General features: G+C 38.6%; 1 protein-coding gene and 1 pseudogene across 4 annotated transcripts in view; both read left to right on the top strand.

Annotated features, from left to right (window-relative positions):
• ST6GALNAC3 (ST6 N-acetylgalactosaminide alpha-2,6-sialyltransferase 3) overlaps positions 1-27,720 on the top strand; it is a 529,248-nt gene that overhangs the window by 439,408 nt on the left and 62,120 nt on the right. The window lies entirely within an intron of this gene.
• LOC116600672 lies at positions 106-1,486 on the top strand (annotated as a pseudogene).

Below are 27,720 nucleotides of genomic sequence, written 5' to 3'. Positions count from 1 at the left end.
CTTTGGATTTCAGAGACCAGGAAAAAGAATTCTTACTTGGAGTTCTACTAAGGATAGTTACCTTTTTATTCTGCCAAGTAATGATGTGCAATTTTTTTTTTCCTTTACTCGTTTGTTAATTTGTGAATGTCAAGTATATACTGTCTGCATCTACTAAAGTATGCCCTGGGAATGCAATGAGAAACAAAGCTAGATAGAATCCATGCCCTCGTGCCTTATCATTGTGGTGGGGGAGAGAGTTATTAATCAATTATACTAATAGTTATAAAATTCACATTGAGATAAGGACTATGAAGGTTTTCTGAGAGCACATAACACATTAATTTTATAGGGACAGAGAAGGGCAGGGAACTCTTCTTTAAAATTGTGCTTGGGGTTTTGGAGACATCTTTGAGCTCACCGAGTAGACACCATGAGCAAAGCTTACTCTCCTGAGTTGAAAATATTTATTGACAAGGAATTATCACTCAAATTAAATGGTGGCGGATATGTCCAAGGAATATTGCCGGGGTTTGATCCCCCTATGAGTCTTGTGATAGAGGAATGTGTGGAGATGGCAACTATGGGCACCAGAACTGTGGGATGGTGATAATATGAGGAAATAGTGTCATCATATTAGAAGCCTTGGTATGAGAATAAATTATGAGTGTGTTCACTGGAAGAAATCAACTGCTTCTGAATATCCTCTCTCTATAGCACCTGCTTTACTACAATATAAAATTTGGGCCATGTGCATTTTCACATTGAACTTCTTTTGTTAAATAAATTTTTGTAATAGTAAAAAAAAAAAAAATGAAATAAAATAAAATTGTGCTTGGATTCAGCCCATGGTAAGAATTTTTAACTTTATGCTAAGAGTTACCTGGATGTCACTGGACAAGAGAGAAGGAGGAGAGAAGGAGGCGTGGCAAGAGTGAGATCAGATGGAACAGAATGTCAGTGCTGTCAATATGATTAGTGTGACGGCCATGTGATGGTGAGTAGTTGGATTTGAAAAATATTTTGGAGCTAGAATTGCTGAGGCTCATTGATAAATGAGGGGATGAGGGAAGGAAGAGAGAGGTATTAAGGATGACTTCATATCCCTGCCTTGAGCAACTTGCCATTTCATATACCATTTACCAAGATAAAGGACCAAGAGAAGGACAGGCTGAAGCAGGAAGGGACAATCAAGGGTCCCTTTGGGGGTTTCTTAAATTTAAGGTGCCTGTGAGACATCCAGTGCAGGCAAATAGAATCAGAAGTTTAGAGGAGTATTTTGCAACTAGATACACATTTAGAAGTTATCAGCATATTGATGATGTTATGTCATGGGGTAGATAAGATTTCACAGAAATAAGCATTCTGGAACTTAGAACATTTTTGAGGCTTGATACAGAAGGGGAAATCTTTGGAGCATTTTTCTATGAAAGTGATGACATTTTGAGACCCAAAATAGGAAGAACATAATATCCGTTCTTTAAATTAAAGACATTTCATCACATGAAATCCTCTCTCCATTGGCCTTACCATTCATATTTTGCTGCAGAATATTGAGAACTTTGTCAAGGAGCACCGGTTGCAAACCACTACCCTGGAGTCTGTGTCAGAGCTTTGGGCAGGAAGGACCCCCTTTTGGTAGCAGGAGTTCTTTTTTTTTTTTTTTAACCAAGAACAAAATTTTTATTTTTTTTTCTTTATTTTATTTTATTTTTTTATAAATTAATTTATTTATTTTCAGAAAAACAGTATTCATTATTTTTGCACCACACCCAGTGCTCCATGCGATCCGTGCCCTCCATAATACCCACCACCCGGTACCCCAACCTCCCACCCCCCCGCCACTTCAAACCCCTCAGATTGTTTTTCGGAGTCCATAGTCTCTCATGGTTCACCTCCCCTTCCAGTTTCTTCCAACTCCATTCTCCTTTCTAACACCCCCTGTCTTCCATGCTATTTGTTATGCTCCACAAATAAGTGAGACCATATGATAATTGACTCTCTCTGCTTGACTTCTTTCACTGAGCATAATCTCTTCCAGTCCCGTCCATGTTGCTACAAAAGTTGAGTACGTCCTTTCTGATGGAGGCATAATACTCCATAGTGTATATGGACCACATCTTCCTTATCCATTCGTCCGTTGAAGGGCATCTTGGTTCTTTCCATAGTTTGGCAACCGTGGCCATTGCTACTATAAACATTGGGATACAGATGGCCCTTCTTTTCACAACATCTGTAGCAGGAGTTCTTATCCATCGCAGCTTCATTGACCTCTTGGACTCTTCACACCTAAGAACCCATCTGGGGTTTCTAAATTAAAGTAGCACAAAGAGTGAATAAGATCCTGTAGTAGGACATCAGTTCCCTCTTCTCCTGAAATGCAGTTCATTACCTCCTACACACTCAGTGACATTCCTAAGTCAGAGGGCTGCATTGGCAATTGGAGTGGGGTTATAGGAGTGCTCAGGGTCCGTCAGAAAGATATCTCCTGCTCCTGTCCATCAGAGCATTGGCCTCTATCACCGTTTTCTTTGCTAGTGGACCTAGTAAACGTTTCTGAATGATCTGATCACAATGTTCCAGACAGCCGTGGTCAATCAGATTGAATGTGGAAGTTACTGTGATACTACTACTAACAATAATAACCATTATATCTTCATACTCGCAACGGTTATTGAGAATAACATTGTTAACCCTTTGTGTCATGCACCCTGTCATGCCCATACCTCATTCTATGTAAGCCCTAACTACAGTCTAGAAGGTTGGCTCCATTTTACAGATCAAGATACTAAGACTGGAACATTGACTTCCCAGGTGTCCATGTCATTATTGTTTTTATACTGTATTATAATCATATGCTGTGCCATTATCCACTATGGTGGAAACTCGCTGGGACTCTATACTTCTCCTGTTTGAAACCTAGCACCTAATGGTGCTTGGCACATTTAAGGGGCTGGTTAAATATTGAAGATCGTATATACTCCTTAGTGACAGAAGCCTTTCAAAGGGCGGTGATTGTGTCTTTCATGATTTAGAGTCTCTCACAGGCTCTAGCACAATTCTCTATAAATATCCGGAAGTTTGAATATGTGGGTTTTAAGTTGGCCGAAAAACTGGAAATGAGGAACGTTCGGAGGGAGCTGCTGGAGGGGGGATGACCACGGAGGGAGGATTAAGAAGATGTGCCGCCTAATGAGCTGTTGCTGCAACCGGGGGTCTGATTCTTATTTAAGCATTCTTATTCATGACCTGGGTGGAGAAAAGGAAGAAGCTGCGCGTTTTTGAAATTCACTAATAATTCCAATTTAGAAAGTATCGTGAGCAGCTCAGGCAACAGAAATAAAATGCAAACGACCTTTGAGACTTGAGGTATGTAGGCTGGGAATAATAACTTTGCGAGCGTTTGAAAAAGGCAAGGCAGTGCATACACCTGGGGGAAGAGAGTCCAAACACAGAGCTGATCTCTGGGAAGCAGACGCCACAGCGCAGTGATGCCAAAGTAGGCCCAGGGGGCATAGTGGTCTGCAAATTAAATTCAGGCCAGCCAAGCAGACTGGCAGGATGAAAGGGAAGGCCAGGTAGAGGCTGCCTGTGCAGAAGGGCGCGGAAGAACAGTTCCTCTGTGGACACTTCGAGCCGAGCAGCACCTGGCACCACGCGCTCTGTCCCCACCACCTCATTACTGGGACAGCTCAGGCAGTTTGGAAGAAGTGCAGAGAATAGCAACAAGAATGAATGAATTCAGGGAAGGACGTGGGTGAAAGATTAAAAGAATGAGATGGGCTACAGTTTAGTTACAGAAAGCTAAAGGCAAGAGGAGGGAGAGGGCAGAAAATGAATAATAAATAACCAAGTCTACTGTAAAATAACCAAGTGGAAACGTGCAGAATACCCATCAAATTGAGACTTTTCAGAGGAAAATGGACATTTTCTTCCAAGCCATGGGCTTCTTGCCTCAACTGGCACTCTGCCTACCCAGGTGCTCAGTAAATACTGTCTTGTAAAATAACCTTCGTTTGCCAAGAGTGTAGGATCCAGGAAATAGACCAATAGGAAGCACATTAGAAAGTCAGCCAACCTTTCCTTGCCTTAGTGCCCAGTGAGGACAGGATTAAAGGAACTAGATTTCTGTTGTGTTATTCAGGTCAGACTCTTTTTTCAACAATGACATTGCCTCTTCCCATTCAGATAAATACAGAACAAAATAGAAACCTCTGTAGCACAGGGAATGCCCAAGACACGGTTGGCTAGCCTTTGGTTAAATCCTATCACTGCAGTTTCCTTTATGTCAAGGGGACTAGAGAGATGCTAATTTTTTTCCTTTCAGCTGATAGAGGAGGTAGGTGGGGAGAGCTGTACCTCTGGACTACAGGCAGACTTGATGGACTTCACTTCTGAAGGATCAAACACACAAAAATCCAAGTAGATGGGTTAGGGGTTAATTCTTTGTGTTATAAAAAGTCCCTGAAAACAGCAACTAGCCGGTGCTAAGGAGTCTATTGTTTTCAGATCATTAACTCCACAGTTCTTAACCTGAGATAGTCAGATACCAGATTCCCAGCCAGTTGCAAAGCAGTCCCACACCCATTATTAAGCTCTAGCCTCAGTGGGCTCCGTGGGCTCCTCAAGCAAGCCAGCCCTCTGAAACATGCTGTTTCCGTCTCTGTGGGGCTCGTCTCCCCGCCCACTTCCCTGCTCCATTCTTGCTCTCTGCAGGGCTGGCGCCCTCTCCTTCCTCTCCTCTCTATTTAAATGTTGCCTCTTCTAGAAGCTCTCTGTTCAGAATGATTTTGCCTCCAAATAAGAGGAAATCTCCTTACTAACCAGCTGAAAAGAAGTTCAGTGTGAACAGTCCAACCCAACCATGGTTCAGCCGTGTTGTCAGGGACCCGGGAGCCCATCCCTGTGCTCTACCCCCACAGCATATGGCCTCCATCTTCATCATCTCACGATGTCTTTTCCACCCCCAGGATCACATCCTGCTACAGACAGAATAGCGTGGAGAGAGTTAAGTGGGGGTGAAGGGTGAGGAGGTTTTGTGAGGCTTTGCTTTTTTATTCAGAAAGGGCCACTCTCCCCAGAGACTCCTTACTATGTCTGATGGGTTAGGACTGTGCCACATGCAAGGGAATCTGGAAAATGAAGATTAGCTTCCCAGCCTCTATAGCAGAAGGCGGCAAGGGGATAGGGTGGTGTGGGTAACTTTCAGCTAGTCAGATCTCAGTGTCTGTCACAGTATCTGCCCCTTGCCCTGCCCAGTTATTCCATGCCATACTTCCCTACTTCTCTTCATGGCATTTATCGTGGTTTGTAGAAGTACATTTGTAATCCCACAGGAGTGTGATATATATTCATTCCATGTCTGGCTCTTTTACCACTATATCACTAGAACCTCGCTTTGTGCCTGACAAAGGAACTTAATAAATATCGCTTAATTCACGGGCTAGTTGGCTGCTAGAAGAGAAGAGAAGCTACCTCTGAAATCATCATAAAATCACAACCTCCCAGGAGAATAGGCTTCTGGTTATGGACATCTGATTTACATATAGTTCTTTTTTTATTATTTATTAAAAATATTTCAAATGTAAGGAGGTATATATATGTATATGATATATTCATGTAATATGTGAAATAAAATAATGAACATTCCAATACCTACCACCCAGCACTATCAAATTCACAGATTTTGCCAGAGGCCTTTGAAGTCTATAAATGCCATTGTTGAATTTCAAAACAAAACATCTCAAATATTGAATTCCTGTGTCCCTTTCCCTGTTTCCATGTTCCTGCCCCTGCCTCTCTCTACCTGGAAGCAACCATTGCCCTGAGTTTGGGTTTACCAGCCTAGTATGTGTTGTTATACTATGACTGTCTATACACATCCTTAAGCAATACAAAACAGTAGGATATTGTGTTGCATGTTTTCAAGCTGCATATAAATACTGTATTTTGTATGAACACTATACACATTCTATAAATCCTAAAGTGTTATTCTCCAGTCTTTTTTGATCTGTCTTATTATTAGCATTAATTTAATTAACTAATTTAACCATATTTTTGCATGTAGCTATGCAGTTTCATTGTGTGAATACACCACAACTCAGTTATCCATTTTTCTCTTGATAGACATTTGGATTTATCATTTACAGTGTTTTCCTCTTACAAATAATGATACCTACAAGTAATATTCTTCAACATATGTCCTTGTGAGCATATGAGGGTTTCTTAGTGTAAGGTACATACCTAGAAGTGAAATTACAGGGTTAAAGAGGTATATTTCTTCAATTTTCCTTGATTTTGCTGAAGTGTACTACAAAATGTTGTACCAGTTGATATTCTCACAAGCAGTAGATGAGAGAAATTGTTTCTGTACTTAACACTTGGTATCAGATTCTGATTTTTGTCAGTCTATTGATACAAAATGATATCACATTGTTTTAATTTGTATTTCCCTGATAATGAGGAAGTTTGAGGGTCTTTCAATATGTGTGTTGGACAATCAGGTTTCCTTTTATTAAAATTGCCTAATTGTATCCATAGCCCTTTTTAGAAGAATGGGAATTGTGGGTTGTTTTTTTTTTTCTTATTGATTTGCAAAATTCTTTACATATTATAGATAGAAATCCCTCCTTGTTGGGGCATCTGGGTGGCTCAGTTGGTTAACCCTCTGCCTTCAGCTCAGGTCATGATCCCAGGGTCCTGGAATAGAGCCCCGTATAGGGATCCCTGCTCAGCGGGGAGCCTGCTTCTCCCTCTCCTGCCCTTGCTCCCACTCATATCTATCTGAAATAAATAAATAAAATCTTAAAAAGAAAAAAAAAAAAGAAATCTTTCCTTGTTAACACACTTTGAAAATGTCTATGCCCAGACTGTTGTTTGACTACTTATATTGCTTGTAATATTGCTTTGTGAATAGGAGAGTTAAATTTTAATAGAGTAAAATTTATCAGCCTATTATTGGGTTGTTTGGGCTTTTTATGTCTTATATAAGGAACTTTTGCTTCCTCCAAAATTTTAAAGATATCCTTTCACATTTTCTTATAAAAACCCTTAGGCTTTTGCTTTCCACAATTAGTCCAGCTGGAATTATTTTCATATAATATAAAAGGATCTAGCTTCATTTTATTTTTTCCACATGAATAACTAGTAATCTCAGCAACATATTGCATGTTAAATTTTTTGGGTCACTTACTGAGTTTCCTTATCAGAATGGTCACTTTCTGAGTTCTGTAGTATGTTTCAGTAGTCTATTTTTCTATTCCTGTGTCAGTATGGAAGCCGTACTGCTTGGGTTTGAATCCTAACTCTGCTACTGCGTAGCCATCATGGTACCTTGAAAGAGATTCTTAGTCTCTTTGTACTCCAGTTTCCTTTTTATTTGTAAAATGGTAGCAATAATCTTATTAAACCGAATAGGTGAAATGCTTTCCCCTGGCATTTCAATGCTCAATAAAAGCAGCTATTGTTTTTATTTGTAGTATCACTATTACTACTACTAATTGGGATATTTGATAGAGCAGCCACCTCTCCCTTTTTTTTTTTTTTAAAGATTTTATTTATTTATTTGACAGAGAGAGATCACAAGTAGGCAGAGAGGCAGGCAGAGAGAGAGAGGAGGAAGCAGGATCCCCACTGAGCAGAGAGCCCGATGCGGGACTCGATCCCAGGACCCTGAGATCATGACCTGAGCCGAAGGCAGCGGCTTAACCCACTGAGCCACCCAGGTGCCCCCTCTCCCTTTTTCTTCTTCCTCAAAATCTTCTTAGTTATTGTTGACATTTCACTCTTTTAAAGGAATTTCAAGATTGGTTTATAATGTTTCATAAAAAAGCCTGTTGAAAAGGCAAATGACATTGCATTGCTACATGGATTAATTTGAATCTTCTTATCCATAAACCTGGTATACCTATTTGTCTGTTCAGTCCTTTTGTGTCAATCAGAAAGTAATTTTGTGATTTATTTCATAGAGATCAACATATATGTGTTAGATTTATTCTTAGTGGTATTTTAGTTCGGTATTATTTTGAATGAAGTACTTTTTTATATTATTATTCTTGAATGGCTTATTACTGCTGCATAGAAATCTTCTCATTGTTGTAGTGATCCTGTATTTAGCCACCTTGCTGAACAATTACTAATTCTAATGGTCTATACATTCTCGTGGATTATTATGCAAACCAGCTGACCATTTATACAGAAAAACAGTGTCGTTTCTATCTTTTCAATATGTACCTCATTTAATTTTTCTTCTTTTTTTGAGTTGACTGAGAACTTCTAACAGCATTAAAGAAGAGTAGTGACAGCAGGCTTCCTTGTCTAATTCTCACTGTGATGGTGACATTGTTAAATTTCATTGTTAAGTTTGATCCCTGCTGTAGATTTTTGATAAATAATAATTATCAAGTTTTAGAAAGTTCCCACTTTCTTCTAATTTCCTAAGAGTTTAAACTTAAGTAAATGTTAAATTTCACTGGTTTTTTTTTTTTTTGCATCTTTCGAGCTTATCAAGGATTGTTTGTTCTTTAATTTGTTAATTATTAATATTGTATAATGCATTCATAGATTTTCTAATACTGAAACATCTTTCGTTCCTAAGATAATATGCATTGGTTTCCGGAGTGTTCTAAGGAAGCACCTGGGTCTTTTGCTAAAGGACAAGAGACCTTAAAGGTTTTTGAGCAATTACTATTTCATTTTGACTTCACACCAGTTTTTTTGTTAGCTTTTTAATGTTTGGCTCATAATTTCTTTATTTCTTTGAAATTTTTTGGAATTTCTACATTTTTAAAAATGAGACATGAAAAAGTTGTATAATAGTAGCAAAATAAATGCACAGTGAGAGAGGAGGGTCGAAGTGTTAGCTCTGGTTATTCTGGACCATGAAATGAAGGGATAGAAGAACTTCCTGTCAGCAGAATTTCTTGGGTAATTTGGTCCAGTGCCATAATTACTTATTTACTTAGAGGTGAATCATGCTGGCCATTTGTCTAGAAATCTGGTGACACCCGTATCTAGTCTTTCAGGAAACAAATCCTTAATTGCTCCAGGTAGCTGGGTACTGTTTGTGAAGTAGGAAGGCTTGTCTCCCTAAAGGCTTCCGAAAGGCTATCCTGGTGACTGATGACTGAAGACAACTGGTGATGGAGGAAGAATCTGTTCTCATTCTCTTAGAACCACCTTTGTTTTTTCCCTGTTTTTATACATCTTTGGTAATTGTGTTGTTTTTGAGTCTTATATACATGTAAAACCTTTTGCAGTTCTAATACTCAGCAAAGAAACCATGTTCTACTCAATAATTAGAGCTTTCACACTAAAAAATTATTTCAGTGTAATTGCTCTTGGTGGTAAAATGCCAGGTCACTGTATAAATACGGTTTTGATGGTTGTTGAGCAGTCCTCTTTCAGAATATCTGTCCTAATTACATGCACATATTCATACAATTACTGTCTTACCAAAAGAAATATGTACAAATAGTAACGATAATGTGATGTCCCAGTCTGTTGGCTTTAAAAAGGATTTCAGAAATTGATTAAAACATTTAATGTTGGCTTCTACCTCAAGGACTTGTGAAGCAAATACCTTATTCCAGCTGGAAATGTGTTACAAAGGGAATATTCTTTTCTCCTTCCCTTTTCATTCTATAGAACATAGGAAGAACGATACCAAACTCCTGGGAGTTATCTCCTTGATTAACTGTGAAGTAATAAACATAGGAAAGCAGCAACAATTCATGCTGTTGGGTACTAAATCTCCACCTTTATGGCCTGCATTTGGCAACTGTCTCCATTTTTGACAGATAAAGTACATCTGTGAATTTTAAGCTTCTCAGGTTACAGTTAAGATATGTAATTAGATTTCAAGATATACATCTTACCCAAAACTTCTGCTACAGGGGGGAAAAGCTAATTAAGCGAGGTTTATTCCGCTTTAAAACAAAACTTCAACTTGAAAATGGATGGGAGAACTCCACTAGTCAGAATACTCCCCATGGGACCTGTTACTGTTTAATGGAGATGGTGTGTTCTGGGACACAGGCTTTTCTTTTTCTGAAGGCTAGAGGCAGGAAGTTTACTTGGTTAATAAAGTGAGTTCCTTTAAACATATATTTGATGGATAGATGGATGGAAATTAGTGTTTTGAACAATTTGCTGCATATAGTTTTCTGAGCATTTGCACTCATTGGATGAAAGCTGAGAAACCGTATTAACTCAAACAGGCTGATGAAGAGGTACTTCAATGCTTGAAGCAAAAATATATTTCAACTATGTAAGAGTGGGCTGCTAAGGACTAATTCTAGGCTAGAAATACTTGTGATAATCATAAGGACTACAGTTATAAAAGTAGTATTTCTTGAGCAGATACATATGTAAGCACTTCCTAGACATAAAGCATTAACTTATTTGTACTCATGAAAACTATACAGAATAGGTATTCTCTTATTTTATAGTTAGAAAGGGAGGTTCAGAGAAGTTGAGTGATTTGCCCAAGGTTATGTAGGTGTCTCCCTTGACAGGTTAAATTCTCTCTTCTGTGAAATGAAAACAGACTACTTGATTGTTGCCTTTTATAAAATAGCCTTAATACCCTAAAAAATAAAACTTCCTTGAATCATAAAAGAAGAGATTTCACGAAAACACCAGAAATATCGGCTCGTTAGGGTGAGCATATATTTTATTGTTAACAGACTCGGGAAATTCATGTGGGATGAAGTTACTATGTATCCTCAAAAGATAGTAATCTTTTTTTTAATTTTTTTTTAAAGAAGATAGTAATCTAATCAGGCAGATAAAACAAATGCATTAGGAATTACTTGAAATAATTAAAAAACAAAATGTCAACAAATGCAAGGTAGGCAGGTACTTAGAATTGAGTTCTACTTCCTCTGGACTTCATTTGTATCAGTGGTAAAAAGATGGGGGTGGGGTGGCAACTGCTTCCCTTCAAGGTTTCTTCCTGCTCCCAGACAAAGGTTGGAGAGCCAAATGAGTACATATGAACCAATCAGTTTGGAGCACACAGGAAGTAGCAACGACCAAAGCAAAGTGGGAGCCAGTCATTCAAGGTCTTCTGGCAATAAGATTTGAACCAGATCCAAAGAGGGTGAGAAATTGATTAGTCAGAGGGGCTGGGGGATATTCAGATTTGGGGATAAAGGTAGAGTGAGGATATTGATCAGCCGGAGAGTGAGAAAATAGCAAGTGTAAAAAAGGGCGCAGGAGTGACAAATTGAATAAATTTTTCTAAAGTAGATCAGGAAAATTAAAGGATAAGTTTGATAACGCACATTAGGATGACCAGAGATCACTTTTTTTTAAGGCCCTGTGTGCCAGAGCAACTAAATCTGAAACTCTGGGAATAGGACACTGTTTTTATAAATAGTTTTATTGAGATATATAATTCACATACCACATATTTCACTCATTTAAAGTTTACAGTTCAGTGCTTTTTAGTAGAGTTGTGCAGTCATCCACACAATCAATTTTCAAACAATTTTTATCACCCCCACCCAAATTTACCCACTAATAGTCACATCCCAATATCCATAATCTACCTCCCAGCTCTAGGCATCCACTAATCCACAAAATAGATTTGCCTATTCTGAATATTTCATATAAATGGAATCATATAATGGGTGACCTTTTTGACTGACTTATTTCAGCTAGCAGAGTGTTTTGGGGGTTATCAGTGATCTAGAATGTATCAGCACTTCATTATTTTTTATAATGGAAAAATACTCCATTATATGAATATATACCTATACAATTTATTTATTCATTTACCAATTAATGAACATTTATATTGTTTCCACCTTTTGGTTATTATGAATAATTATGCTGTGAACACTCATGTACAAATTTTGGGTGACTGTTCATCTCATTTCTCTTGGTTGTATACCTAGAAGTGGAATTGGTGGGTCACATGCTAACTCTATGTTTAACATTTTGAGGAAAGACCAGATTGTCTTTCAGAGCAGCTATGCCATTTTATATCACTAGCAGTAACGTATGAGAGTCTCAGTTTCTCCATTTTTGTCAAGACTTGTTATTGTCTTATCTTTTTGGTATTTGTCATCCTAGTGGATATGAAGTGGAATCTCATTTGGGTTTGATTTGCAGTCCTCTGATACTTAATGATGTTGAACATCTTTTCATGTGCTTATTTTCCAGTTGTCAGTCTTCTTGGGAAAAACTCTATTCAAATCTTTTGCCATTTTTTAATTGGTTGTCTTTTTGTTATTGGGTTTGATAATTCTTTATACATTCTAGAAACAAGTCCCTTGTTAGATATATAATTTGCAAATATTTTCTCTCATTTTTCTATGGGTTCCCTTTTCACTTTCTTGACAGTTTTCTTTGAAGCACCAAAGGTTTTAATTTTGATGAAGTCCAATTTACACATTATTTCTTTTGTCATTTGAGATTTTGATGTCATAGCTAAGAAGAATTTGCCTAAGCCAAAGACAAGAATATTTACTCCTTTATTTTCTTTTAAGAGTTTTATAGTTTTAACTCTTGTTCTTTGACCTATAATCCATTGTAGCTAATATCTGTGTGTGGTGTGAAGAGAGGGTAAAATTCAATTATTTTTCACATGGATATACCATGGTCCAGCACTGTTTTTGGAAAAAAACTATTTCTCCCCTCTACAAATTGTCTTGGCCCTATTGTCAAAAATCAATTGATATAGATGCATGAAGTAAATTTTGAAATCAAAAAGTGTGAGCCCTCCAATTCTTTTCCTCCTTTTTAGAACTGTTTGGTCTACTTTGGATCCCTTGAATATAAATTTTGTGATTATCTTGTAAATGGGACGTAGCCTTTTCCAAACTACCCAGGTGATTCTAATGTATAGTCAGGGTTGCAAACCACTGATATATGTCTGAGAACCACAAATAATACTTATTGATCTACTACTATGCATCTAGCTCTCCACTGGGTGACTTACATTTTTTTCTTGAGTCATTTGATCCCTGCAGTAACTTTATGGGACAGACACTATTATTTCTATTTACCGGTAATATATTGGAGCCTAAGAAAGATAAAATCTTTTTTTTTTTTGAGATTTTTAAAAATTTACTTATTTAAGATAGAGTGAGAACAAGAGAGAGAGAGAACATGAGTGGTGGGAGGCAGGAGGAGAGGGAAAAGGAGAAGCAGGCTCCCCACTGAGCAGGGAGCCTGACACAGGGCTTGATCCCAGGACCATGACCTGAGCCGAAGGTAGATGCTTAACTAACTGAGCCACCCATGTGCCCCTAAGAAAGGTAAAATCTTGTCCATAGATAGTTGGTAGTGATGTTGAGATTTAACTTTGTTTTTGCATTAATTATTCTAATTCTTAAACACCTATGGCATTTGTATCACTCTCATAACATTTGTATTAGAAACACAGTAAATCAAGTTTATTTGATGTACCTGAATCATGAAGGTATACAGGAGGAACATGAAAAAAGATGAAGCTTCTTAGGTAGGAGGAGCCATACATGGTGTTTGCCAGATGGCAGACAATGACAAATATTTCATGTTCCACAACGGCATTTAAAAGAGGGGCAATCTGCCTAGTTTTTAGTAAAGTTAAATTTACTTAAAATACTTGACTTCTGAGAATATTTTCTTTACTGACATGTGCATCTATGTAAAACATACTCTTGTTAAATTATGTAGATAGTATAAAAATTATTTGTTTTACCTTTTGCTCTCCTGAATGATAATAGAAAGTTTGAAACCCTACATAAGTCTCCCAAAATTGTTTATTTTATTTTGCTGGTTGAGGAAGCCCAAGTCTGGAAACCACCACTTATATGCAATAGTGAGCTACTGAGGAATTTTGAGTGAAGTGAAATGAAACCCTTAGGCGAACATGAGAGCGCCTATCAACAAATGGTGTTAGGGCAGCTGCATATCCACGTACAGAATAATGTTAGACTCCTATCTCACATAATATACAAAAATTAACAAAATGGATCACAGACTTAAAGGTAGGAAATAAAACGTTAAAACCCCTGAAAGAAAACACAGGAGTGAATTTTCATGATCTTGGATTAGACAATGGTTTCTTACATTCAACACTATAAGCATAATCAACAACAAAATAGAGAAACTGGACTGCACTAAAATTAAAACCTTTTGCAGTTGAAAGGAAACTATCAAGAAAGTGAAAAAAGATAACCCACAGAAAATAGGAGAAAATATTTGCAAGTCATATACCTGATAAGAGATTTGTATCTAGAACATATAAAGAGTTATTATTACAACTCAACAACAAGAAGACAAAATCCCAATTAAAAATGATTTTAATAGACAAAGAATTTGAATAGATATTTCTCCAAAAATATGCAACTAGCCACGGAGCACATGAAAAGACGTTCAGCATCATTAGGTATCAGAGAAATGCAAATCAAAACCACAGTGAGCATCCACTTGATGAGTACTAGGATGGCTGTTATCTAAAAGATGGACAATAATGAGTATTGACAAAGAAGGAGAAACTGATGGGTGCAGTTTCTTTGGGGCTGACAAAAACAGTCTAGAAAAGTAGATTATGGTAATGATACACACAGCTCAGCGGATATACTAAAAAACACTGAACTCCGTACTTTAAAGGAATGAATAATATGGTATGTGAGTTCCTACAAAACGATTAAAAAGGAAGAAAAGATGATTAAGTGTCAATGTGGAAGACGGGATGTTAGACTGACACTGTAGATAAGGAAGTAAGCCAAGATAGTGTTGATATAATCCAAGGAAGGGATAAGCTGGGTTTGAATTAACATAGAGGAAATGGGGATAATACTGCGGCGGCAAGTGTTAGATCAGAAGGTACCTAGGCAAACCACCTCAACATCATCCTTGATGGGTGGTAACCACCAATTTATTTAAAAACACCCAGGGATGCCTGGGTGGCTTAGCTGGTTAGGCATCTGATCCTTGATTTTGGCTCACGTCTCAGGGTTGTGAGATCAAGCCCTGGGTCAGGCTCCATGCTGGGTGTGGAGCCTGCTTAAGATTCTCTGTCTCTCCAAATCATAAGAGACTCTTAATCTCACAAAACAAACTGAGGGGGGGCCAGGGGTAGGAGGGTAGGGAGAGGGTGGTGGGATTATGGACATTGGGGAGGGTATGTGCTATGGTGAGTGCTGTGAAGTGTGTAAACCTGGCGATTCACAGACCTGTACCCCTGGGGCTAATAATACATTATATGCTTATAAAAAAAAATTTTTAATTATTTTAAAAATTAAAAAAAATAAAAAAGATTCTCTATCTCTCCCTTCCTCATTCCCTCCAAAAAAATAAATAAAAATAAAATATAAATAAAAAAATAAAGGCACCCAGAACTGAGGCCTCTGTCCAGCAGTTCCTCTTCTCCAACTGGCATAGCTGGAAAATAATTTTAATTAATTTTATTGTCTAGTGGCAAAATGTGCTTGTCTGTAGCATTTGCCCTTTGTTTGAGGTCTGCCTTGTAAAAATTGGCATGTTGCCTTAACTCTTGAAAATTTTGTTTGTTTAGTAAATGATTAGGATCTGTTGTGGATTCTAGAATATATAAATGTCTGTACAAGAAAGGTCAGAGAGGCTAATTCTCAAATTAGAAATCTATAGTCGAAAGACTAAGCTGCTAAGCAGATGTGCAGAGGAAGGGATCAAACCCCCATGTGGCATTGGACCAGCTCTCGCACCAGGAGTCCATCTGGGCTGTGCAGAAAAGGCACAGCAGCACCAGCGCGACATGGAGACTTTTTGAGGGCATCTCTTTGGAATACTGAGAAGGTCCTATCGATACTCCTGACATTCAGCTTAATCAAGATCGCACTCTTTTCGGCCACCTGACGATGTGTTTACATTACACAGACAGAATTTTTCTTTTAAGATTCCATTAAATACTTAGCACCACTAAAGAAAAATACAACCAGCCACATGGCTGTATCAGAATGGGAAATCAATCAGTTTTCAATCTTGTTTGGCAACCCTCTTCACTAAACCAGGCGGGCAGGAATCCCATGGAAAGGGAGGAAGGGATATTAGGCCTTCAGCCAGAGATGAAATTAAATCTTTGTTGGTCCATCTACTTTAAAACCTGCAGCCCTTTGTGTATGCTGGCAAAGGGACACACTTGGAGAGGCAGAAGCCTGGCATCATTTTTGTCTGGAGAATCAGAGATATCTGAGAAGTCATGCTGATTGTTTCCAGCACCTTCTTTAAAATGTTGCCCTTTTCACCCATACATAGTTTTCTCCAGTATTCCCCAAAGGAAGATAGTGCTTGGGGTTTCGGAGTCTCGACAACAACCTGATGACAAAGTCAGGCATATTTAGTAACCAATTTAACTTTCATACGCCCAAGCGGTAGAAGTAATAGCAATAATAACAATAATAAAAACATTTTGCATTTATTTAGCATGGTACAGTTACAAAGCACTTCACATATATTATCTTATCTAATTTACCCAGTGGAGAAAACTGTACTATTTAACTGTTCAATATATGTTTAATTTGATTTTATTATGAAAAAATAGGAAGCAAGAAGTTTTTCTCCATAGGAAAATAAAGGCCATAGAAGAGTTCTTAGCCCAGCTTCCATGGGAATGCTCAGCAGTGTTCTTTCTCCCTCCTGCCCCTCCAAAGATATTTTGACTAATAGTAAATGTTCCTAATACCTTCACCAGGAGCAGAGAGTAGCAACAGTTTCTCCCATTTTGTCAAGGAGGATCCATTGAGCATCCCAAGTCCACAGAGGAGTAGACAAGAGCATATGATGAACTTGACCACATTTCTCTGATAAAGAGAGTCATAGCAAAGAAGTATGTTATCCACTTCTCGTCTGCTGGTTTGCCTCTCACCAGACCATAGACTTAATCTTGCTGTATAGGTTTTTGCAGAAAACAGGACAACCTACCAGGATGAGCCAGAGATTTAACACGAAGCTAATGAAGCTTGAGCACCAGGGCCCTTGACTTGCATGGGCCCCTTTTGGAGGTAAAGAGATCACAGGAGGAGGAACTAAATCTTCAGGTCTCCAGTAACTTGTGATTTACCTTTTCCTTCTAAAAATTTATTTTCTTACCTAATTTGTATTTGTAATTTTATTTTTTCTTCAAGGCCCTCACTCCTCCCAATCATGTAGGTTTTAGGTCTCATGTCACTTGGATCTACCCTTGAAAGGACTTGATTCAAAATAATACCACAGCAGGGGCGCCTGTCAGACTCATTCAGTAGAGCATACAGCTCCTGATCTCAGGATTATAAGTTCGAGCCCCACGTTGGTGTAGAGATTACTTAAAAATAAAATCTTTAAAATTAATACTACTACTACTACTACTAATAATAATAATAATAATAATAACACCATAGCAAATGGCTTCAACCATCATGGCAAGGCCAGATTTGGATTAAATACCAAACTATTGATAGATCCACTAGTGATACAAAAGTGGTGAGATCCAACAGTAACACACCAAATTCAAATATGCAATGTAAATGGTGAATCTTTTTTTTTTTTTTTTAATCCTGCATCTTTATTTTTCTGAAACTGATCTACTCTTCAGGCTCCTCATCTTCCACCTGGATAGTAGGGAAAATTCAATTTGGTAGTTGTTGTTTTTTTTTTTTCCCTCTCTCTTGCCCCCCCCCCCCACTCAAAATACTCATTTCCGGGTAAAAGCTTAAACTTTTTAGAATTTTCTACCTCCCCATTCTGTTCCCCAAAATGGTGTCTGGGTATAGGGAGTAGGGGTGGCAGGTGTCTCTTGGTGTTGGTATCTAAGTGCAGAGGGCCCCTCTGATCTCATTCATGATGCCTGTGGGGTTTTTTTCCTGGCTCTGCCTGGGTAAACTTTATAGGGATTTGCCATGCTGGGAACAAAATGACTTTAGCTGGGGGAATGCCCCCTTAACACACATGCCATCCTCCTCTCGCTCTCTTCCACAATGCAGGAGGAAGCTTGAGTTGAGTAAGATTCTGGATAGCTAAACACAGGCCATTTCCCTCCGTGGGGCCACCTCTGAAGTCTCCTCCCAGAGCACAAGCACACTACCTCCTCCGTATCAAGAGACATCAGGACACATATCTTCCCATTGGCTTCCCCTCCCTCTCTCCCTGTTTCTTCCCACAAAGGAAGTTCTCAGAGAAAGAGGAAACTCCTCTACCCCCATGTCCCATTAATGGGCTGCTTCTAAGTCATCTCCTTCCTCCTGGAACAATAAACCTCACAGCTCATCTACAGTAATGAAAAAATGTCCTCTCTATGTTATAGAAAAAGCACAACTATGCCTGATTTGTGCTTCAGGCCTGGTTCTTGATGTGTTAATTGAGGCTAACAGATTTTAGAAAATCCTTTTCATTTTCAACTGATCCAGTTGTTCAAAACGATTGTCTTGCTGCCTGTGCCAAAGATCTGGATATCCAAAGCCATGTATCAACTCTCCCTTTACCTTTGCAATCCTAGCCTAATAATCCTAATCCTCCCTGGGGCAAATGGATGCCTCTGGAACACTGTGGGGATGTGCATGAAACGCTGCAGAAAGAAAAACCATGTTAACATAATTCAAAATTATTACTTCGACCACAAGACTATTAAGAGGTCTTTTTTCAGATTTTCTTTGTAAGTATTTCTATTTTGAGGAGTGCTGTATTTTTGTTTTATTTCAGTTACTGGTCTAAGTGACAGTTTGCTACTCTGATATACTTAGAAACTAGTCAGGTAAGTGCATATTTAAATTTGGTTAACAAATACCACTACTCAAATTCTTTGAGTAGTAGATGTTAGGTAATCGTGAATGGCAGGTGCCATCTGGAACCTTGGAGGTCAAATTCCAACCAGCAAGGGTTTCCCAGATTCCACTCCCAAGTAGTGACCTACTATATACACGTGGCTGTCCATCTATATATACCTCAGACGCGGCTTGAGTAACAACTAGAAGGTAAAGAGCAATTCATACTTAAGACATCCCAACAATAGAAGGACTATGGCGAGAACTCCCAAACGGGTCTTCCTACATCTACCCTCTCTCCCTCTATCTTCTTTTCTGCACAAAACCCAGAACGTTTCTTATAAACCTAAATCACCCTCCAGTGGTTTCTCATTACTCAGAGTAAAAGTTCATGTTCTTTGCAATGTCACAGCAGGTCCTCCATGTCCTACCTCCGGCCTCCTCTCGTCCCATTCCAGCCACCCTGGCCTCCCTGCTGTGCCTCCAACCCTTGGGCACATGCCCGCTGCAGGACCTTTCCAAGTACTGGAGCATTCTTACCTGGGATACCCTGAGGCTCGTCCCCTCATTTCCTTCACGCCCTGCTGAAATGTCACCCCATCCCAAAAGTTCTGTTGGACCCTGCTGAATGAAGTCCTCTCCCTGCCTTACACACCACTCTCTGCCTCTGCCCCTGTTTGATTCTGCTTCCTAGCACCTACTCCGGTTGTCAGAATTCATTTTTCATCTCTCCACTGGGAAGTATACTACATGAGATGGGATCAGCTTTATTTCTTGCTGAAATCCTAGCACCGAGAGGAGTCCCAGGCATAAAGTAGACTCTCAGTTACAGTGACCCACTTATCCCAGGTCACTTAAGCACTTCTCAGTTTTAGCAGAAATTTTTACATCCTTGGAACCCACTCTGCCCCGGGAAATCTGACTGTTGGCGACCCCACTCTCAATAAATAGCTGGTGGTGGAAGAAAGGGAAAAAAAGAATAAAGACAGGGAAGGTGGGTGGGAGGGGCTAGGGAGGAAAGGAGGGAGGGAGAGGGAGAAAGAGAGAGAGAAAGGATCTGAAGATTTCCCTATTATATATGTGGAAAGCAGAAGAGATATTTTTGTACTGTTTTCAGGGGATGCCTGGATCAAATTAAATATGTTTTTTAAAGCAGTGAGACCCTCTTATTCTTGGTTTTGATGTTTCACAGTACCATAACACATCTGATTGGAATTTCAATTTCAGGTTTAATATACTATGCAAGCTGGTGTAGGCTCTATAATTATGCATATTCATGGGAGCAATCATGCCCTTACTTTTGATATGACTGGCAAAGTAAGGTACTAACAAGAGAACAATAATCAAAGAAACAGGGGGAGTACCGATTGTTATTTACTTCCAACATTTTACTAGAAAAACTGAAGCAAAATGAAAGACTTTCCAGTGATGTACTAAAACTAACAAAACCGTGTTACAAAATGTCATTTTTTCCCCTTTCCCTTTACACAATAAAACATTGTAAAGCTGCACCACTGGGCAGTCTCTCCACCAGATGCAATGATATCCAAATGTGAAGGTACTTAATAATATTGCAGTTTTAATTTTTAATTTCTTTGATATTTCAAAGATGTCCTTTGAATCGCCCAGATCAAATCCAACTGGTGCTATCTCTTGTGGATCCTTACGTCATAGTCCCAAGGACCACTGTTCTCTTCCAGGTGCATTTCAGTTATTTACCTGGATACTTCAGTCTGTCTGGGCTGGGCGTGTCCATTTGTAACCAGTCGTGGAGTGTAAAAAAGGAAGATCTGCCTTCCTAAGCTTGCAATTGTCAGTTGTGTATCAGGACCAGACTCTCTGTTGAGTATCTGTTTCATTTGGCCTAATAAGCAAATAATTACATACCTAGGTGGTTGTATCTGTTTGATTGAAATAAGGTTATTGCTGCCTTGTGGTCTTATGGGAATGGGAGAAGAGGCTTCAGAAATCAAGGCAACAAAGAAAACACTTTAAACTCAAGACTTACTATTCTATATCCCCAGGGCATGGCAGAATGCCCAACTCACTTACTCTGGGCCTTGGGAGGTTGCTTATCTATTATGTCATTCCATCCTGTAAGCCACCCTGTGAAGCAGGTGTTATCACACCTTGCCTGTAAAGCTCAGAGAGGTTCAGCAGCTTGCCTGAGATCAGATGACAGGTACACAGGAGAGGCATGCTTCGAGCCTTGCCCTTCCAACCGTAGTCTGGTCATCATTCCAGGACTCCTGTGCATTTCCTCCAGTAATTGAACTGATTTATGCAAACCATTTCCTGTTGTTTTACAGTACCAAAGCCTATCTACAGAAACGTATGGAAGGTTTGTGCCCAAGCCCGCTTCTGTATCTTGTGTGTACTTTCTTCCTGACACTCTCTTTGCAGACCATCTCTAACCCAGCATGAGAGTTGTCCATAAACCCTGTGCAGTCGCTTTGTAATTTGGGATCTCTACAGGAGCTGACTGCATTGAAACAGTGCATGGATTAACACCTACTTCAATACACACAACCATTCCCCACCCACTCCAGCAGTTTTTACCCAACCAAACAATAGCAGACTGAGCTCCTACACTATGGAGAGAAGGCGGTGGAAAGGCATAGTAGAAATACTGACACACCGTACATTACTTAGCGTGCAGGTGCATTAATGAACCCTCGCCTCAAATCCCAGGTTCGCCAGGAGTGTCTGCGCTTATGTATCACAGTGAAGCCAGCTCGGGTGTGAGGGGAAATGCAAGCAGTGTTCATGCCTGTGCTAAGCATTTTCTGGAACCCATCACAAAAGATGCATTTTTCCAAATGGATTTTGTTAATTTAATTTATTTTGCTCATCTGGTAGCTAGAAACCTAGAGGGAAATTGAGAAGAATAAACGGGTGAAAGTACTCCAGGGGATGGCTTGTCTGTGGAAGCACCCAGGCATTCTGAGCAGACCTTGGTGAGTACTGCTTGTCAAAGGCTCTGCTATGCATTTTGCAGAATAAAATAACCCCTTCTTCAGCTGCTGATAAGCCATTCTCTAGGGAAATGAATGAAGAGCCATATACTACTGTCTCTGCTGCTCAAATGTACACTTGTTTGAAGTGAAAGCAACCAAAACAATATAAAAAAAATAATAGTTTAAAAAATATTATGTTTTCCTTCCAAGACATATTTTGTCTTATTGATACAAAACAAGTTCAGTACAGGCAAGAAGGAAGAAGTATTCCAGACTGAAAATGGATTTCAGCTGGGCAAAAATGAATTAGCAGGAACACGGTAAGTCACTTATTTCACCCAGTACAAGGCCTGCCAGATTAACCTTGCATGAGCTAAGACAACTAAAGAAAAGTCTGTGTTTATTCTGCTGCAAAATTAGCCAGGCAAATCAAAACAAGACTCCCAGGCAAATCAAAATGACATGTTCAAAATAAAATCATGTTAATATGGGTTGCAAATGCAACTTTATTAGCAAGTCAACTTTAGGAGAAGTGCAGTCTGGATGTGAAAATCTGATTGCTTGAAAAATCACTCCCAAATAATTACTCTCTTAATAGGACCACAATTAAAATCACACAGGATAGCATGTGGAGAGCCTCCTCCCACTTCTCACCCTGTGTATTATTTATGGCTGCAGGTTAGGCGATAGCCCCAAATATCATATTTCTCACCAGAAACAGCACTAAGTAATTGGGTGCTCCAGGGCTTACTCTTCAGTACTGAGTCATTTTGATTAGACCCATATTTTATCACTCTGAGCATCAGATTTTTTTTTAAGCCATGGAACTTCCGTGTTCTTGCATTTGATGTTCATAAAATTGAGGAAATCAGTTTTTCCATCTACTTTTCTTTTCAAGAATCAAGAGACTTAGTGTCTCATCTAGGTTTAGGTGGCTTGAATCACCAGTCACTTTCCGTCTGATGCAAGATGTGAACGCCATCCGTTTTCCGTAACTGAACGGCAAAGTTAAAGGGCTGGGCCGTGCTCTAAACTGTGCTAGTGTTGGATTTAATGTTGCGAGTTAATTCAGCCATTTCTCAGTAGTGTACACTCATGTTAGTTGAGCTAATGATGTCCATCTGAAATCAACATGAATTTTATGAAATATCTTAATAAGTTTATTCCAACTTTATGGAACATGTTAATAAAATATCTTTATAAGATATAAAACCTTTATGAAATATCATTAAAATATACGCATAGGGACACCTGGGCTGCTCAGTCGGTTAAGCGTCTGACTTTGGCTCCGGTCATGATCCCAGGTGCCTATTTCTCCCTCTGCCCCTCCCCCTGCTTATGCACTCTCACTCTCTCTCTCTGTGTCACATAAATAAATTAAAAATATATATGTATAGTAATGAGCAATTCTTTACCTATGCTTTGGATCATCTGCCCTCAGTCCAAGGGCCCTTGTTCTGCTTTCCTCCCAGCCTCCCTACCTCCTTCCCTCCTTACCCCCTCCATTCTTTCTTCCCTTCCTTCCTTCCTTGCTTTTTTGCTTCTTACCTTCCATACATTCAATGAGTTCTCTATACTGTTGATTTTTCTCCATGCAACCTATGAAAATGCTTAATTCTATTTATCTTACTCTTTATTTTTTCAATCCCATACTCTCCTGTCTTTTTTTTTTTTTAAGATTTTATTTATTTATTTGACAGAGAGCGATCACAAGTAGGCAGAGAGGCAGGCAGAGAGAGAGAGAGAAGGAAGCAGGCTCCCTACTGAGCATAGAGCCCGATGCGGGACTCGATCCCAGGACCCTGAGATCATGACCTGAGCCGAAGGCAGCGGCTTAACCCACTGAGCCACCCAGGCGCCCCTCTCCTGTCTTTAATATGACAAACTCTTCTATCCTTTATTTAAGTGCTTCAAAGTGGTGTGTACGTCTTTCTCCCTAAATTTTCAACGTCTTCTCTAACTCATGCAGCTGAGTTTTCACATTACCATAGCAATAAACTTGCCAGTGGTGTACAATGTTGCGAAACTGCATGGACATTTTCTTTGTTTTTATATCTCTTTCTGGGGCATCTGATCCATTTCCCTTTAACAAAATTCTCTCTTCTATTCCCTTGGCGGCCCTCACTCTGTATGTTCCTCTTTCATCTCTTTCTTTGGATTTTCTTTTTCTTAATCCAGAAATATCGTTCTCCCCAGGATCTTTTTCTTGGTTCTTTCCCTTTTGTTCTATATATAATTCTTTAGTGACCTCATCCATGTCTATGGACTTAGCACTTCCATGTTTATATTCTCAGCCCATGAGATCCAGAATCAAGAATCAGTTATCCATAAGATGTCTGTACTTCAGTCCCTTTGTAGGCAACTGAAATTCAAACTGCCTAAAACTAAGCACATTTCCTTTTCTCCCAAAACTTCTCCTTGGTTGGGATGCCTGGGTGGCTCAGTTGGTTAAGCAGCTGCCTTTGGCTCAGGTCATGATCCCAGCGTCCTGGGATCGAGTCCCACATTGGGCTCCTTCCTCGGTGGAGAGCCTGCTTCTCCCTCTGCCTCTGCCTGCCATTCTGTCTGCCTGTGCTCACTCGCTCTCCCTCTCTCTCTCTGACAAATAAATAAAATCTTTAGGAAAAAAAAACAAAAAAAAACCTTCTCCTTGGCTTATTTTCCCTACGATGGGTGGAATGACAACATCCTTAGTGATGGGCAAGGCTTCTCACCTTCCACATTCAACTTTGCATCAAATTTTATCTGTTCTATGTCATATCTGTACTTCTCCCATTTCCACTGTGTTGTTTTTTTTTTTTCCTTTTTAAGTATTATTGCTGAAGTTAATTGACATACAATATCCTGTTATTGTCAGGTGCATATCATAATGATTCAATATTTTTATACATTACAAAGCGATCCCCACAGTAAGTCCAGTTATCACCTGCTGCATTTTAATTGGAATCTTTCCACTGAATTATTAAAATTTCTTTTGAAATACTATCTGTACTTCTGGTATGACCTTCTCCAAAAAACAAATCCAATCATATCACACCCCTGATTAAAATCTCTCTATGGTTTCCTACTATATTAGGTTTCTGTAGAGAAATAAACCTGATAGGTCATAAGATACTGGACCCCACAATTATGGAGACTGAAAATCCATCTGGAAGCTGAAGGACAGCTGTGGTACAGTTCAAAGTCCTAAGAACCAGGAGCTCTGAAGAAAGGAGATTGATGTCCCAGCTCAAATAGTCAGGCAGAGAGGGAATTCAAACTTCGTCTGCTTTTTGTTCTACTCAAGCTCTCAATGGATTGGATAGTGCCCTCCCACATTGAGTAGGGTCATCTAGCCTACTCAGTCCACCCACTGAAATGCTAACCCTTCCAGAAACACTCTCAGAGACACACCCCAAAATAGTATTTAACCAGCTAAGTAGACATTCCTTAGCCCATTCAAGTTAACACATAAAATTAATCATTATACCCACTATTTATATTATGTCCCTTCTAGAGTATTTTCTTTATGTTTAGCATGGGGCTTACATAAAATATTTACAGTTATAACAATCTATTTTAAGTTGATAATAACTTCACTTGTATCCAAAAACCCTACACCTTTACCTGTATACATTATACATTACTGATACCGCATTTGACATCTGTTTATATTATGTATCCATAAATATAATGTTATTTAGTTATTTTTAATACTTTTATAGTAGAATTAATTTTTAATTCTTTTATAGTAGAATTAAAAGTGATTTCCTTTAACTATAGTGAACAAACTGATGGTCACCAGAGGGGAGACAAGTGGAGTGGGTGGGTAAAATAGGTGAAGGGGATTAAGAGTACATGATGTACCGTGAACACTGAGTCATAGAGGATTGTGGAATTACTGTATTACACAACCGAAACTAATATAACACTGCATGCTAACTCTAATGGAATTAAACTTTTAAAAAAAATGTGGGAAATGAAAAATTAGATGTATGACTAGACACTAGATTAAAAATGTTGAGTTAAATACAAACCAGAAAGGAAAGTGATTTATCCACCTATAGTAATATGGTATTTTGTATTTATTTATTTATATACATACCTTTACCGATGAGTTTCATATTTTCTTATTCTATCATATTGCTGTCTAACCTCCTTTTGTTTCAACTTGAAGAACTCCCTTCCCCATTTCTTGTGAGGCAGGTCTAGTAAGTGATGAACTCCCTCAGCCTTTTGTCTAAGAAAGTCTTTACCTTTCCTTTCTTTTTGAAGGACAGTTTTGCCAGGAAGACTATTCTTGGTCAGAAGACTAATTTCAGCACTTTGACTATATTATTCTGAACCTTCTAGCATGCAAGGTTTCACTGAAAAGTCTGCTGATAATCTCATGGGGGTTCCCTTGAGAAAAGTTACTTTTCTCTTCCTGTTTTCGAAAGTATTTCTTTGTCTTTGACTGTTGACAATTTGATTACAATGTGTCTTGATATGGATTTCTTTGGGTTCATCTTTTTGGGGATCCTTTGAGATTTCTGAATCTGGGTGTCTGCTTACTTGCCCAGATTTGGGGAGTTTTCAACCATTATTTCTTTGAATAATCTTTTTGCCCCTTTCTCTCTCTCTTCTCCTACATAATATATACAATATGGTCTCATAATATGTCTATTGGTTTACATATGGTGCCACATAAGCCCTTAAGCTATCTTCACTCTTTCTCACCCTTTTTTCTTGTTGTACACCCACGGTTTCTAGACCCTAGTTTAGCAGATGAGATTTTTCTTGAACTCATCCTGAACTTATCTCCTACCTTCTTGTCTTCTTCCCATCTCTACAGCTAGACCAAACTACTTTTATTTTCATAGTACATTATGGATTATTTTGTTTTATGTTTGTTGTTATTTGTTTTTACAACTTTTTGTCTCCACTTCGCCCTCTGATAACTTTCTATATCCCAACCCCCTTCTTGTAGCAGTCCTCTACTTTGTCTTTAAACCTTAGATCCATCATCATCTCTACTGGGAAATTTGGTGTAGACCCCCCTCTCAAGTTTACATGCCCTTCTCTTAGCACTTACTAACTTTACTGTGTTAATGATAATGTTCTATTTGTCTTCATTTGCTTTGAGCTTATCAAGATATGTCGTTTCTATTAGATGCTCAGTAAATGTTTATGGACTAAATGAACAAATTAATAAAAGCAAATAAATGACTGAGCCCCTCTTGGTCCCCTTGAATCAAAAAAAAAATGTGTGCTGTCCCTGTATCGCTCTATTTTTAAAAGAGGTAACTTCCACATTTACTAAGGCCAATCATCCTTGTTCCAGTTGAAGAATATTCAAAGTTGAAGAATTATTCAAAGAATATTCAAAATGTATTCTTTTTATTGAATATAATATGTTCAGTATAAATATTCAATATTCAGTACTAGAGGTTGTAGATGTACCGGGTCCTCTTTCTTTTAGAAAATCATGTTTTTTGTATGGAACTGTGTTGAATTCCTCACCTCCATTAACTTGTATTTTAAACCTTCAGAGGACTAGAGTATTTACTATCTTATAAATGCAAACATTCCTTTTCCCTAGATAAATAGAAAAGGATAGCTAGAATTATAAATAAGAAAGAAAGGTCTGTTTTGCCTGAGTGACTTGATTCTCTTTATTTACCACGTGTAAAGAGTGACTGAATTCATTGTCACCCTGTTATGTAAGTGTTAATTCAAAACCATTGTGGCACTCACTGTACCTTGTACTATTTGCTTCTGATGCTTTGTAAGGGAATGATTTATGCAACATCCACATGGGTTTTCTTACTCTCTTACAAAGAGAAAAGGGGAAAGTTTCTATATTCTCTTGTAGTAACTCTTTTAGTAGAAATTATTGTCTTTAAGTCAAAATCAAAACACAGAATAACATCTCTTGGTATCCTCTGTTTTTCTCATATGTTAGGCCTTTTGTTAAATAAGTTATCTTTCACATGGTAAAATCACCCTTAAGTCAACAAAAACATTAGCCAGAATTGTTGCTGTAGTTCTTTTCTTTTTCTTCTTGTTGGTTGGTTGACTTTACAACTTTTTATATGAACTATTTTTCTTTACTA

This window comes from Mustela erminea, chromosome 10 (genome assembly GCF_009829155.1).
Source record: "Mustela erminea isolate mMusErm1 chromosome 10, mMusErm1.Pri, whole genome shotgun sequence".
Lineage (NCBI taxonomy): Eukaryota > Metazoa > Chordata > Mammalia > Carnivora > Mustelidae > Mustela > Mustela erminea.
This window is presented reverse-complemented; position numbering and strand designations above follow the sequence as displayed.